The 11,930-nt window shown below is 48.2% G+C and overlaps 1 non-coding gene across 1 annotated transcript; it reads left to right on the top strand.

The window, feature by feature from the left end:
• Window positions 1-9,080: 9,080 nt before the first annotated feature.
• trnaf-gaa (transfer RNA phenylalanine (anticodon GAA)) lies at window positions 9,081-9,153 on the top strand. The gene has a single exon. It is a non-coding gene; the product is annotated as a tRNA-Phe (tRNA).
• Window positions 9,154-11,930: the final 2,777 nt, after the last annotated feature.

Raw genomic sequence — 11,930 nt, 5'->3', positions numbered from 1 at the left:
ATCCTTTTCGAGAGAAGAATGAAATGGGATTAGTGCAGGATTGGTGTGGGTGGGGGCGGCGGGGACACTGTGGGACAAAGTGTCAGTTTATGTACTTGGAGTCTCTATCTCAGTCATCACAACCTGCGGCACAGTGTGTGTATGAAATAGGATCTCCTATTTGGGTCACACACTGGCCTCACCATTGCAAAGTAACTGTGTAAATGCGACTTTGCCAACTATTTTGATTCAAAGGATGAGGTGAAGTTTCCGCGGATCTTTCATCCAACCTTACCGTAAAACTAATCACTAGATCTGTTTGTTCTCTTTGGCATCAACTCCTGCTAAACTTATGAACACACAATGCCACCCATCCGTTTTCAGGCACCTTTGTGCGGTCTCAGACATCACCGAGTTGGGAGCTGATCTGTTCGTTACATTTTCACTCTGAAACCTCTCATTATTCGCCATTCCGAATTTCAGTCTCTGCGGGTACAGTTTTGACTCCTGACCCATAGTTTGACCACAGGTTTCCCCATTTGTCTCTGTCACGAGCCCCGCACTGAGAAAATCACATAAAATCCGAAACACTTCAGCTCCTCACCTCCCATGCCCCTCTACTGCTGCTCAAGGATTTAAATCTGCATTCACCCCTCGAACGACTCCAGTGGCTTCACCCTTCCCACTATACTTCTGCTGATTTTAATGGTCCTCCATAGTATTTGGCGATGGACGGTTTCCTCGAATCCGCTGCGAATTTTCGCGGACTTCCCAACAGCGCCGATATGGGCGAATCACCAAGTAAGTCACCGGTGCAGTCTTTCGTTGATTCGTTACTCTTTGTTCCGATTTACAATTGAAATATTGCATAAAAGTTTGGTGTGGAATATTTGCTTCAGTGAGCAGTAGCACCACAAGTAAATGTCCATGTTCAACCCGGATCTTGGAGTGAAGTCAGTCATTAAATTACACACTGTGTAACTGACACCGTACATGTGTTCTTATCAGCGTCTCCGACTGTTCCCATCTCACAGCTAAAGTGGTGTCGATTGTGATCCTGACCCGGGGAAAGTGCGGTCTCTCCAAATGTGTCTCTCGCTACCTCGAGGCCATGGCAGCCGTAGACCTGTTGGTCGTCGTCACTGACGTGATACTGTTCTGTATTAATGATTTATATTCCACAGCAAGTTTCTTGTTCATTACCCAAGGCTGCTCCGCCCAAAAGGTCCTTCGTCATTCGGTCACAGACATCTCCGTGTGGTTGACACTCTCCTTCACATTAGATCGATATGTGATGATTTGTTGCCAGAAAATGCGTTCTAAATATTGCACCGGGAACATTGCAGCCAGAGTCATAGGAGCTGTGTGTTCGCTGTTCTGTTGTAAAAACATCCCCTGGTACTTCGCAAATCAACCTCATGTTACAGTACAAAACGTAGCATGGGGCTGTGCAGTGAAACTAGAATTTTATACTGATCCCGCATGGATAGTTTTCAGATGGATTCATTACATTCTTACCCCCATGCTCCCAATGTTCCTGATATTGCTGCTCAATGCTCTGACCATGGGACACTGTTTAGCGGCCAATAGAGTCCCCAAGAGACTGAGAGGCAGCAAGAAGGACGCGAGTCACAATGACGCCGAAATGGAAAAACGGGGAAAGTCCATAATCTTACTCTTTGCTGTATCTGGCAGCTTCATATTGCTTTGGTTGACGTATGTTGTAGTTTTTATGTTAATGCAAATTATGAAGAGCTTTTATTCAACCGGTTTCAGTGACCCGATGTTCATCGCGGACCAAACCAGCTATATGCTACTGTTGCTGAGCTGCTGCACAAACACTTGTATTTATGCAGTGACTCAGTCCAAATTCAGAACGCAGCTGAAGAATGGACTAAAATTTCCGCTGAGAATGATGTTAATATGTGTTCAGGAAAGAAAACAATGCATGGATTCTGGGCATTAGATCTCAGAGGCATGTAACCTCCCATTTTCCCTGAGACCAAACTTCAGATGCGTCTCTCGGTAACATCCGGTGAATTCTGTGTTTTTCCACAATTTACGTTTCTAAACAAGATCAGTAATTGCGCCTCAGGTAAATGTGGAGTGACCGAGGTGATCAGAGAGTTATATCATAATTCAGCACACCTGGGGAGTCAAAGCCTTGTTTTGCAGATAGACAAATATGATAATTCAATGTTGTGTTTTCTATTCTTTGTAGGAACAGGAAAGTAGTGGGAAATATTTAATGACTTTAAAAAGGAAGGGAATTTCAAACGTGTACGAATTGTGTTCAGTTGATACAGTGTTGATTATGGTAAAGTTCACATTTTTACTGCATCTTTCCCTTTACTGTCGATGACTCCGCGGTCAGCAGCAGCGCTTTAATTCTTCACCAATTCACTCCTGTATGCGGACAATGGTTTCTAGCCGTGTGAGCAATCGCCTTATGACGGAAAACAATGTTTCCAACGACCAATATGTGGCCTGCCCATCACAACAGTAATTTTATGTTGAGGCGTCTGGGTCCTGCCCAGCAACACTGATGTTGCCTGTTATCAGCGGATAGAATGCATCTGTGGACGTGCTCTTCCTGCAGCAAATGCTCTGGGGAGAGTGGTGACCCGCGATGTTTCAGGTTTTCCGACTCCTGAGTGCTGGTTTCCCCAATCAGTTCAGCGAACACGATGAAAGCGGCGTCCCGCTTCTCTGCTCTGTCGCCGAGAAAAACAAAAAACTGCAGTTGAACAGAACTGGAGTACAGGAGACTGCAGATGTTGGAATCTGGACCTACAAGCAATCTCCCAGACTAAATCGGGGATGGAAGCATCTGGGTTGGGAGGACGGGTTGTTGAGAGGAATTCTTAACGTTTCGGGTGGAAACTCTGCATCAGGACTAAGGGCGTAGAGGAAAGAGAGGCAGTGTAAAGCGAACAGGAGGAGCGGTGAAACAGGGGCCAGTGGGTGACTGTTGCACCGAAGGTGGCTAAATGGTGGTGGGCAGATGGAGCCAGGTTGGGAAGGGAGCGATGTGGAGTCGGAGACAAAGGCAGGTAGAGGAGAGATGGAGACAGACAGAAAGTGGCAGATGAAGCCGCTTTGGGGATGTGTAGGTGGAGACGGCAGGGATGGTGATAAACAGGAACACAAAAGCGACCAGAGCTGGAAAAGACAATTAAGGAAGGTGATAATGTGAACTATTCCGGGAGAGGTGAAGGGCAGGTGGAACCAGGACCTGTCGGTTGTGTGGGGAGGGAGATGTGTGTGAAATTTGAGGGTAAGATTGGACGGAGCCAGGACGGGCTGCAAGATGACAATGAATGGTGGGGCTGCAGTGCTGTGGAAAACGGGACAATAAAGGCAGGACACTGGGAGGGTTGGATGTGACCGGCACACAGGAGGTGAGAGCGACCTGAAATTGGGAGATTCACTGACTTTACCACCAGGTGGTAGCCTGAACAGGCGGGACACGAGATGTTCATCTCATAGCTTTGGCCTGACACTCGCAGTGGATAAGGCTGATGATGGACAGATTTCAATGGGAATGGGAATGGCACTTGAAATGACATGCAACAGGTTTGTTTAGGTCCATGAATGGTGGTGAAGGAAGAGCTGCGAGAAATCCCGTTGCACCTCCGGCAGTTGTACTGGCAAGGGCCAGGGGTCAGAGAGAGATGGGTGGGGTGGGATGAGCGCAACCGGCTTGCACATCTGACATTCCGCCGGATAAATCTCGCTCTCCCGCCCGACCCTGAGCTCCGAACGGTTCGGTGGGGCGTGGTCTTCCTCCCTGCATCCTCCGCTGCTGTTTACACCACAGATCCCAAATTCTGACCTCCCATATCAGCTCCTACACAACTCTTTCCCCTGCCCTTTTTACCGTTTCCCCCAATACTTCCATCTCTCCCCGAGTCCCCACTCACACATTCAATTCCCTCATCTCCCTCCTGTGACCGCTCACCTTGTGACAGGTTCAAACGCGGCCGTGTCTCACCTTACAGCCACCATACCCCTCCCCCCAACCACCCCTGCCTGATGCTGGAGCAGTCAGTCCTCTGCAGCAGGCTCATAACGATGCACTTCATCAGTCGCCTCTGACTCCGTGTCTGTTTCTTTGGCAAAGAGTCCTAACATCCACCCCACCCCCACCGACGACCGAACCCACTGATTATCCCTTCTGATAATTATATCCAACAATCCCCTTGGCCACGCTTTAGAACCTTCTGTCCCTTATCGATCTTTCCATCTCCGATTGCCATGGCGATATGAACCGCCTGGACTTGTCCACACCCCTCTCCCACTCTAGCCTCACCTCTGAACGCGCAGCACTCCATTCACTTTCCACCAATCTCAACCGAGTCATCAAACCCGCAGACAAGGTCGCTGCCGTTGAATTCTTCCGGAGAATCCTGTACCTTCCAATACCAGACCGCCGATCTCGGATTCCTCCTCATAGAACATCAGTTTACTGTCTCCCGCGCGGTCACAGACCTCAGCACATGGGGAGATCTGCCTCACAACATCGCGGAAGATCTTTCAGTTCTCCTCTTCTTTCCGCACAAAGATGCAACCACTTCCCCTCCACCAACACTCTCATCTGCCTGTCTGAACTTGTTCTTACCCTGACCAACTTCCCTTTTGACTCTTCTCACTTTCTGCAAACCAAATGTGTTCGCATGGGCAGCCGCATGCAGCCCAGCTGTCCCTGTATTTTTGTTGGCTCCGTGGAACAGTGCTTGTTCCAATCCTTCTCCGGTACCACTCCACAACTCTTTGTCCACTGCATCGAAAACAACATCGCTGCAGTTTCATGCGCTCTGCAGAAATCATCGATTTCATCACCTTCGTTACGAGCGTCTACGCAGGAGACAAAGGGTCCAGTGACGTTTGCTATAAATCCACAAAATACCACAGTTACTTTGACTAGACGTCTTCCCACCCTGTCCCCTTTAAGCACATAATCCAATTCTCACAGTTTCTCTCCAGATAAAACATTCCATTCCAGGACATCTGAAATCTGAAACCTCACCCCTATTGCGGTTGATGGAGCTTTCGCCCCATTTCCATAATTTCTCGTACTTCAACTGTCACACCCCATCCCTTCACACAGAACAGAAAGACTTCTCTTGTTCGTCGTTTCTCGCCACGCCAGCTTCCATACACAGCCTTATATCTACCGTCATTTCCGCCAGCTCTAACTGGGTCCCATCACCAGCCACATCTTCCCATTCCCTCCCTTTATGCATTTGGCAGGCACCACGTTCTCTGTGATTTCCTGATCAGCCAATTCCTCTGAACCCACCCCGCATGATCGGTGGCACGTTCCCCTGCAACAGCAGGAGGGGCAACACTGGTTCCTGCATCTCCTTCCTCACCAATATCTCAGCACCTAAACAGTTCTTCCAGGAGAGGGAACGCTTCAAATGAACCTCTTCGAAACTCGTCTACTGCTGTCGGTGCTCTGGGTGTGACCTCTTCCACATCAGCCACAGCAAGTGTAGACTAGGCCATCGGTCCACAGAGCCCCTGTGCACTGTCCGTAATGGACATCCCGGGTTCCCAGTTACACGTCAGTTCAACTCCCCTTCCCATTCCCTCTCCGACATGTCCATCATCGTCCTTCTGCACTGCCACCATGAGACTAACTGCAAATCTGGAGAACAACACCTTATATTGCGCGTAATGCATCAACAGCCCATTTGTATAAACTGTGAATTTTCCAATTGAAGTAACCCCCGCCCCGTCTGCTTTCCCCTCTCTGTCTTCTTCCTCTCCATTTAGGTCCTCCCACCCTCTTTTATCCACATCCCCTATTGTCACGTCAGGACGTTTTGTCCGCCTAACCCACGGGTTCCATTCACCAATCATCCCTCCATGGCTCATTTATAGCTGCTCATGAGTCCTTTCTTATCTGTTTCCACGTCTCCTTCCTTACTCAACTTGGTCAGAAATTTCCACCTCCTGTTTCTCCGCTTACCGTCCTCCATATTTTCTCCCAGCCTTCACCATGCCCTGTGTTTGTTCTTTGTCATTTCCACCACCCACTTCCAGACTTTGTGCCAAGACTCTATATCTTCCCCTCACCCATCCTGCTCCAACTGCTTATCATTCTCTACTCGAACTGCCGTCTTCCGTTTCATATCCATCCACTCTCCCAAACAACACTTGACATCCCAGTGATGGGAGAGTTGGGCGGTGGGAAATAATCCTTCCTCAATGATCTGTTCTGTCCAGGAGTCCAAGGACGTCGGCTGGTCGCGGCTGACAAGGAAGCAGGAATGGAGTTGATACAGTACCATTTCTCCAGCGATGATGCAGACAGTATATGGGAGCTCCCTGGGATCCGGCAAGCAACTTTGTAGTCGATGCCTCCTTAAAAATATAACATTCAGCAAACACCATTGCTTCATTGTCGTCTGTGGTGCTCAGTTTGAAGAAAGCACATTGGCACTGACCAAGAAAATTCAGAAGAAGAATAAATGTTATTTAGTACGAAATAAAATAGACTCTGAACTGCAGTCTCTGAAACAGCGAGAGGGAAGCCAATATGGGGAGAACAAATCTCCAGAATATCTCCGGATCACTTGCACTGATCGTGCCAATCCTTACAGATATTTCTGATCTCCACCTTGCATCAAGATAAGTTTGACTTCGGGAAACTACAGCATGTGCTAAAGGTGGAATTCCCTGCCTTGAAGAGGGGCATCCGTTTGCAGGTTCTGTAGAACCACATGTCGTCACTAATACAGAAGAAGAAAGACGCCTTGTTGGCTGAAACTTGGAAGCTTGCTGTCACGTTGGCATCAGTCAAAGCCGTGGCAATCCCAGTGACTGGTGTTGTTTATGTCATTACCTTGCTGTCCTATTACATCCCCTCTTACCGTACCTCCCTTGGATTAGATTCCGAAACCCTCAAGACACTCGGATCAATGGTTGGGAAAGAGGTCGAGGAGCTGAAGGTAGATCGAAAGTCAATATTTGCGCGGGAATTTACCCTCAGCAGCATCTCTCAGGAGCTGCTAGAGATGGCAGGAGAGGAGATACTGGAGAGCACCGTTCAGCAATTCGTGGCACTGAAAGGCCAGGGCATATCGCCTAGGTGTTCCTGCAACACAATCACCGAGTTTCTGGAGCTCTGCAGGGTCTGGTGGAGGACAGCAAGAGAATAATGAAGAAAGTGTTACAGCTGGACCAGGGAGAAAAGCTGAGCTTCACCCGGCAGATCGTTGTACAAAGGACAGGAATACACATAATCAAGAGCTCCTTCGGATTTCAGCAGAATGTCACAGAATTAATTACTCTTGCTGTACACACAGATAAGTAAAGAGTAATGCCACGTAATGACAGGCAAACACATTCAAGTGTACACAAATACTCGTCCACCCTCAGAACACACTGAACGTGCGCACGTACACCCAGACACACACAGACGTCCACACAGAGACACACAAACATATACCACACACATATACACAAACAGACACACGCACACACACAGAACCAGACACACACGCACGTACACAGACACATACACACACTCACACACAGGCGCACACAAACAGACACACACAGACACACGCACAGCCATTTAGCAAAGCATTTATAAACTACTAAATCGAAGAAAATAACAACAGAGTATAGAAGGAACCGTACTGCTGACAGATACCAAAGGCACGGACAATGTGAAGGGAATACACTGGTTGCACGCATTTGTATATTAAAATACTAATTCCTGCAATCAATGCTGTGTATCGCTTGTAATTGCTGCTCACATTTTTGAACACGGAGATAACTCTTTACAGATTTCAATATAAACCCGTTGCATGATCAATGTGCCATCTGCCCGGACCTCCAGAAGGTCACTTTGGTAAATGGGAAAAGTGATTGAACAAACAAAATCCATTTGACCCCGGAATTGCCATCGAGGCTCAGTCTAACAGAAACACGGAACTATTACAGCGGAATTGAGGCCATTGTGCCATCGGGGACCTCCTACTTTGCAGGAAAATTATAACTTCTTCCAACCTCCCGCTTTTCCTCGCAGTTACTGCGTATTTTCTGAGGGGGAAGTGGTTCCTTCAACAGTTGGATTTGCAGGCGATGGCTGTCATCGATGCAAATATTCGAGTTTTTTTTTTCAGTTCTGCTCTAGTCTTTCACATTTTCCTGAGGTAAGGAAAACATAAAGGATCAACATTGTAGCTATTACCGAACCATTGGGGTTAGCAAGCTGGAAACTTGCACGTTCTACTCACTTATCCTCTTATAGACGTTTTTTTCCTGTTAATCTTGTGTGTCTTGGAATATGTTGAATTTCAACTTTCCATCAACCATAATATATTAAAATTAATAATATCCACACATCGCCGGTGATTGGTCCACTACCTACAATGACCGAAACGGAAAACCTGAAGATAGCACAAATATCCAGGTTGAGCCAGGAGCTGACGCTCCAAGTTACAGATCTGCCCGGGTGTTCTCAGTAAATAGGTTACACCGACTGCCTTCGCATTTGAGTACCTCTCGGGGTGGCCAGAGCTACGGTTAATTAAAGTGAAGAATTCCTTGATTTGTGGGGGATTGCTGGTCGACATGATTGCCCCACACTCCTACTGCGAATTTATAGAGAACACGTCGCCGAATGGAAGAGGAGGCTTTGTTTTGCACAAGTGAATTGGGATTTGTTACAGCAGTGCAGAAGGTCACTCACAGATTGATCAGTGTGGGAGTGGGATGGTGAACTGGTGTTGCGGGCAACTGGAAGTTCAGCGTTACCCGTGCGGACTGAAAGCAGGAGCTCTGCAAAGCGATCAACCACTCTGCGTCTGGTTTCTCGAATGTCACCTCCGAATGCAGTACACTGGATTGGAAGGTTGACTCCCCACTTCGCCTGACCGACTATTTGGGCCCCTGAATGTTGTACTATTTGGTGACCACCCATAATCGGCGTATCGACAAAATGGAAGATTCTTTAATTTAGCTGGATTTCCAAATATTTCTCGCCGACACGCATTCTCCTCCCAGGGTCCCACTTTTATCTTTGAATGTTGCCATTCCCCCCATTGGTCCCCTTATTTGTGCGGACAGTGCCCACAGCAGGAGCCGAAATAGCTCAGTTGGGAGAGCGTTAGACTGAAGATCTAAAGGTCCCTGGTTCAATCCCGGGTTTCGGCAATTTTTATATCCTCTTTTTTCTCGCTACGTCACGGCAAAATCTGCGCGGGAGATTTATCAGTGGGCTGATACCTGGGTTCACAAAAGTACTTTCAGTTTCAATGACATGACGGCCATTTCTTTTTTTTTATCTCAAATCGTAACTTCCTTCCGTAATCGGTGCGAAGTTTCACAGCTGAAGTGTCTTTCCCTGCGATTCTCCTGCTGAAAATGCCGCACAGTCCGCTGGCATCAGTCCGGCTTCCCAGCAGCGGCTCCTCTGAAACCATGTCGGCACAAAATGTTTCGGTGAGTTGGAACAATGTCCCGGAATAAAATGCTCCTGAATCTCAGACTCTGAGATATGGGGACTCCAACGTGTTAACCAGCCCTGATTCAGGATACGGAAGGCTGGAACCCGCCCCTCCATCTCTGACTCCGTCGCTGTCCGTTGGCAGAAAGGACTTTCTGGCTGTTTCAACGCGAGAAGTTGCGATAGCCTTGCGTTATGAACCAGGAGGTACGTATGTCATTGTCATAGCGGCCGGCTTTGGTGATGTTCCCGAATGTTGCTGTTGCGTCGGAAGATGAGGCCACCTGCTGCCGACGGTATCACCTGACCAGCTGCCCACGGTCCCGTCTGTGCCAATCGACTGCTGCTGGAGATAGTGAGGATGCGACTTCCCCTGCAGGGAACTTGGTGCGGAGAAGTAACGCTGCCGGGTTTCTTCAGCCAATCGAATTGACAAAACCTCGGGTGTGTCATAGAAGTACAAAACGGTTCAAAAGAACCGCGGTCCGGGTGTTAGCCGAGTGTCACAATGGATTCCTGTCAAACAGTGCGGGTTAACAGAACGGCATTTTTTGACATAACTCTTCTCCCTGTCACACAACAAACCACTGAGAGTGAAGATGTGCACATTTTTGTTAACTGATTCAGAGGACGTCCACCTCCCCTCTTTGATTTCCCTCACTCATGTGGGCCGCCCCACTCCTTGCCATTCCCCTCCCCCGCGCTCATGACCAGCCCATCTGTTCCTCACCTCCTTCTCTGTATTTCACGGTCTACTGCTCTCTCCGACCTGATTCCTCCTTTTTCAGCCCTTTGCAACTTCCACCTTTCACCTCCAGCTTCTTACTTCTCCCCAATCCCCCACCCACCCACCTTCTCCCTCTCACTTGGACTCACCTTTCACCTGACAGCTTGTTCTTCTCCCCCTCCCGCGACCTTTTGTTCTGGTTTCTGTCTTCTTTCTTCCCGGTCCTGTTGAAGGGTATCGACCAGTGACGTTGACTGTTCATTTGACCTGCTGAGTTCCTCCAGCAGTGTGTGTGCGTGTCACTTCATATTCCAGCATCTGCAGACTCTCTTGTGCCTCGACAGTCATGAAGATGCTTGTGGAAATACTTTGCAAGCAAGGAACAGAAAATAATAGGTTGCGAGCGATGACGGGGCCAGATAACGTTCTTTGGTCGATGGCGGGGGGGGGGGGGGGGCGCTGTGAACGGAGTACATGCCAAACAGGAATCTGTGGTCGAAGCGGACCATTTCGAATGTGTGTGTTTGGAACAGATCGAACAGATGTGTTGGAGAGAGTGAGCAACAGAATGGAAACAAAATCTTAATGACCGGAAAAACGACCGTGACAGCACTGGAACCTGCAATCTTCTAACACCGCATCTAACACCGAAGTCAGACGCCTTCTCCATTCGGCCACACGGTCCTGTCATGCTCAAGAAATCTGAAAAAAGAATTGAGACTGATGCTGGAGCCTGTGAGAAAATGAAAAGAAGGGGGACGGATTTTCAAACACACCGACAATTAGCCGGTGTGAAGCATTTTGATACGTCGAATGATTCCGTTCCGGAACTGAGAGAACTCGCAGAAGAGGCGGAGTTTTCATTTCCGATGGAAAATCAAGGACTTCTCTTTCCCTGTCACACCCCTTTACGCTGAAAGATACAATGGTTACGCCCTGGCTCGGTGCGACATCTGTGGCGAGCTTTTTCGGTGTTGCAACTAATTGTGAATGAAGCAGACTACCTGAGGCAGACGTGACATTCCCTTCTCTGGGGGTCATCTGAGTTACCTCACGGTTTACCTCACTCACATCAGCAGTGTTATGACGCTAACGTACTCAGAGTCCAGGTTCTCAACATAATGAAAAAAGAACACATTGTATGAAGTGGGATGGCTTCGACGCTCCATAATTAGCCTATTGTTCATCTCATCAGCTGACAGCAACTGAGGGAAAGTAGTTGACCTTCATCTTTCCTCGACACCTATATGGAGGAGGGTTCAGTTGACGAATGCCTCAGACAGAAGTTCGGGCAAGGTGTCAGTAACTTAGAATCATTGTCTTCAATTGTCTGTAGTTAAAGTTTCATCGGAGAGGAAATATCGTTTGAATATTACAACGAATAAGAACAGTGAAACTCTGGAATTGACTGCCCCACCTTTTGATCCACAGATCTGTGGGATCCAGGATCCGCATCACGAAGGTTCAGTCGTGGTACAGCAGTTCCCCATTGATACAAAGTACCAAGTGATGTCGCCCACAGCGCAACAGGTTGGGAGGTGGGACATGAGATTACGATGGAGATACAGGAGACTGCAGATTCGGGAATCTGGAGCAGCACACAGAAAACTGGAGGATATGATCTGGTCAGGCAGCATCTATGGAGGGAAATGTTCGTCCAGCGTTACGTGCTCTGCTCCGGACATATCCCTCCATGGATGTCGCCTCACCAGTTAAGTTACTCCAGAGTTTTGCATGTAGAAGGAGATGAAGATATTA

The sequence above is a fragment of the Pristis pectinata genome, unplaced genomic scaffold, assembly GCF_009764475.1.
Source record: "Pristis pectinata isolate sPriPec2 unplaced genomic scaffold, sPriPec2.1.pri scaffold_12_arrow_ctg1, whole genome shotgun sequence".
Taxonomy (NCBI): domain Eukaryota; kingdom Metazoa; phylum Chordata; class Chondrichthyes; order Rhinopristiformes; family Pristidae; genus Pristis; species Pristis pectinata.
Note: the sequence above shows the minus strand (reverse complement) of the source record. Positions and strands in the feature narration are given on the sequence as shown.